Source organism: Strigops habroptila, chromosome 1 (genome assembly GCF_004027225.2).
Source record: "Strigops habroptila isolate Jane chromosome 1, bStrHab1.2.pri, whole genome shotgun sequence".
NCBI classification, from domain to species: Eukaryota; Metazoa; Chordata; class Aves; order Psittaciformes; family Psittacidae; genus Strigops; species Strigops habroptila.
This window is the reverse complement of record NC_044277.2, coordinates 126,390,321-126,394,572: the sequence shown is the minus strand read 5'-3', so window position 1 is coordinate 126,394,572 and position 4,252 is coordinate 126,390,321. Positions and strand designations below refer to the sequence as shown.

The 4,252-nt window shown below is 38.0% G+C and overlaps 1 long non-coding RNA gene across 1 annotated transcript; it reads right to left on the bottom strand.

Moving 5' to 3' along the window:
• Positions 1-2,034: 2,034 nt before the first annotated feature.
• LOC115613051 lies at positions 2,035-3,821 on the bottom strand. Its single transcript, XR_003993262.1, has 2 exons — positions 3,762-3,821; positions 2,035-3,084 (listed from the first exon to the last, which is right to left on the bottom strand). It is a non-coding gene; the product is annotated as an uncharacterized LOC115613051 (long non-coding RNA).
• Positions 3,822-4,252: the final 431 nt, after the last annotated feature.

The window sequence follows — 4,252 nt, the reverse complement described above, 5'->3', positions numbered from 1 at the left end:
AAGGCCATCAAGAATAGGTCAAGTGTAGCTTTGAGTAAAGTGAGTAAATACTCACTTTAATAAACCAAGTCTGTGGGATTATTCAGACAAGTAAGACTACACAACAAAATTCTATACTAGAAGATTAAAAAAAAGGAGAGACAGTGGGGATTCATTGTGGGTTATCATAATAAGAAAACATCTCAATTTAAAGGCAAGCATAAAGAAAATATAGAAGTAGAGTTTAAAAAAGTTTGCTTTTACTCTAATTAAAGCAAGCCTCATACCTAGCTGTAGTTAGATTTTCTTTCTTACTACCCTTGCTGACAAGTAGCATATCACTCATTAATAGACAGCAGAGTCAACATTGTCCCAAGACATGATGGAATTACAAGCAGGATGGGCTGATTTCTTCCTGCTCTTACTGCACTGGTGAAATACCAAATACTGAAGAGCTTCACAGTTCTTTTCTCTCTGTCTTCTGCTTTTTTCTATACATTAATTAGGCAAAGATGGCTAATACAAATAAAATTAAATTATGACTATTAAACTGTGACTCTTGGAGAAGATTTTCAGCATGGTTAGCAGGGAATTCAGCAAACTTTTCCTTTAGCATTAATAAGAGTTTTGCTCCCAGTTCCTTTGCATTACATTTACAACAGCCCCAACCCCAGCCAACCCCTACAACTTCCATCCAGCATTTCCTTGTGTGTGTTTAGATTGGGGCTGGTAAGCACTGTGAGACATGCACATTGCTCATTTACAACTGCATACATGGGCAAAGGCCCAGGGAAATTCCAGGAATATGTTTTATTGTGAAAACAAGGAAGCAGAAGGTGTACAGGAGCTATTACTGAAGATAACCTCTTTTTCTTTACTGTATGAAAGAACATTTTTCAGTGTTAAAGAGGATATCTTCCTCTGCAAAACTTCATGCTTGCCAGATGAGCGGGACAGCCCAGAATAAAGCACAGATCCTCTATCTGAGGGGCTCAGGAAGGCATCCTGCTTCTCCAGCAGAGCAGACATCACCATCCTGCTACTCAGGGTACCCCCCTCACTCCACAGCTCCTCCAGGCTAAACAAGGACAGAGCATGAAATTACCCACTAGCAATGCTTCCGGTGGTGGTATGATGAGCTCAGAGACACTAAAGCCCTCCATCAAAGCCAAGGGCTCACCACTAATGCCTGCATCACACCAGTGTTAGATAGAAAGAGGTTATTACAGTGCCCATGTTTCTCATTGTAAATCAGTTTTCTGCTGTAGGAAGACTGGGAAGCAGTCGCAGAGTTGTATTTTCTTTGTACCAAATGCAATTCATCATGGAAGAAAAGCCACTGCCAAAACTGCATTTTTGCTTATCCTGGCCCCATAAATGACAAGACTGTGAGCGAGCAGTTTTGCTGGATATTGATTTTGCCCTTTTGACTCACTTTTCCTTCTTTGACTTTGAAAGAACTAGAAAAAAATAGGAAAATGGAGAGTCAGCACATGTTCCTCTTTCCTTCTTGAGCTCAGAAAAGGCTTAAAATCCCCCTTTTTAGATATCATGATCAAGTAAAATCATTAAAGAAAACATGCATAGTTTTCAAACACTAAGTGGAATTAATTTGCATTTCTAACAACTTTTTTTTTTACTACATGCTATCAAAAGTTAGTTTACCTTTTAGAATTTAAAAAGAGGATTAGTAGAAGTATTTTAGAAAAAAAAAAAAAAAACTGGTTTATACCACAGACTTGAAAATTACTCATAGAAAGAACATTTCCTATTGTTATCCAATTTCCTAGTTTTCTGCTACTTTTTGCATTTATCCTAAGGGTATTAGAAATAAATCTTTTTTCCCCACATCTATAACATCTCCCTGTAAGAAAATAGACCACTTCTTTTCGTTAATTTATTTGAGCTTGTGTACTGCAGAAACAAATAACAATTCGGAAACACATCCCTAAAAGCAGGCAAGAACTGAAGCAATAGCTTGGTGTAAGTTCACAGGCAATGCAGAAGTCATTTATGTGAGTAGAGAGAATTGAACCTCAGAAGGAATAAAAAAAATTGTAAAACTTGGAGCCTGCACACACAACCTGAGGCATTCAACAGTCTGCTTTGCTGGAAACTAAAAATAAACAAATGAACATAACATACATCAGCTTTTACCAGTATCTCTTCATAAAGAATACTTTCCTTCCAAAACCATCAAGAAACAGAAATGAGCTGGCAAAAAGATGAAATCCCTTTACACACAGTGTTTACACTGAAAACACTGGCAATAAAAAGGATGTCAACTGCAGCAGCTCCAACCTTGTTTGGCACTAGGTTAACTAGAGAGCCAAGGAGGACAATGACTCAACCATTCATGCCTACTAGGCTTGCTGTGAAAGGCTCCATTCACTCACCAGCTGGCATGGTGGAAAGCTATCTAAAGATGTGAACAAGTGCAAGGGGTTGAGGCAGCCTGGCCCGGCTGCAGTCTGAAACCAAAGCTCCAATTAATTATATATGGAATGCAGCCAGGCACTCCTAGCATTGTTATCAAATGGGACCACACAGAGAAAAGAAAATCCTTTATCACAGAACAGGCACTACAGAGACAGTTAGAGCTCTTACAAGAGATCTTTTTTTCCTTAATTCTTTACTGTACTATTCCCATTGACAGGCTGTATGAGTTTATCTTGAAACTTCAAGTTTGCAGCTTCTGTTCTATTTCAAATAAAAGGCTTATGTGCCTGTTTATCTGTTGTTCTGCCACCAAAATCAGCCACTTTATTTTCCTTTTATACATACCTTTTGTCCTCACACTTATAGCAATAATTTTATACTATTTCAGTGTTTATACCCTAGAGACACTTAGATCTTCTGGATCATTATTCAAATCGCTTGCAAATCACGAGTCTAACCTGGGAAGTTCTTGGTAGTCTCAACTATACATTGTCACAGTCTACAGAATTCAAGATGCTCTAAAGCATGTTTCAGATGAAACCAGCCTCAGATAGTTTCCCCTTAGCGTAATTTGCCAAGACTGCACAACCAATTTTCCTTTGGTGAAAACTGAATGTAAAAAGCGCACCTCAAAACAAAATTACAATAAGAATGGCTAAGGTCAACCTGTTAGAAATCATAACGTTTGATTAACAGAAGTTTGATCAAGTTTTAATCAATATATATATATAGTATTTAGTCTCAGTGATTTGGTTGATTTGTGTTTTGTTAAGTTTGTTACTAGGTCAGAAAAGCCTAGTATCTAGGATGTGGACGTAGATTTATGAGACTATTCAAGCGATATCCTTATGGGGTGGTGGTTTGGTAGGAACAGTACTTTAAAGATTATTCAAGTAGAACTTTTAATTGTGTTGAGAAACAGAGTTGTATACTAAGAACCAGTCAAGGAGAGAGAGAAGAATATTGGCGCAAGCACAATCGCTGGGATTTATCCAGGACTCTAAAAGGTAAAAAGGACATAGCGAGGAAGACGTCTTACTTCATCTGAGGAAGACTACTTACTTCATCCTGATGACCACCAGAAGGGGGCTGCGCAAGCGCAGAAACAACTGATGATGTAATCAGGAGATGATGCAATTTATAAATACATATGTATGAGAGGAGGATGTAACCTGTTGAATATACATCAGATTGTGAAATCTTAGTAGGATAAAATGTGGGCGCGTTGTGACGGTCTTTGGAACCAGATTTGGGTGGGTACCCCTGGTTCCCGGGGCCTCGAAATAAAGCACCACATATAACCTCCTTAGAGTGGTTATGTGTTCTTCTCTCGGCTAACAAACCAGAATGCTGAAATCCCATCAACATCACCCACATAACAACAGATGAAGCATTCTCAACATCTTTCCTAGATATGCAGTGCTAAACTTGTATCTTCCTATCGTGATCATCATTAAACACTATTACAGTACTATTTGGAGTCTGTAACAAAATTAGGACCCCAGGGTGTAGTACCTGGCATACATATCAATAGTAATATACTGTAGCTGAAGAACTTTGTAATTCAAATCAGGAAAAAAAAAAAACAAACAACCCAAAACAGGAAAAGAAAAAGGAAAAAATGCCCTACATTATTTATTTCTTTTGCTGAAAAGGTGAACACACACGCAATCCACAGCAGGGCCAGGAAGCAAAGAAAGCTGATCCTCGGCAGGGATTTAACCCCGTCTGCATCCTTCTCTATCTTCATTCCTCTTTATTCATTATTTGTGTAACTTGTTTTCTTGATTAATATTGCAAGACTCATTCCAATGTACTTATTTAATTGTATAAT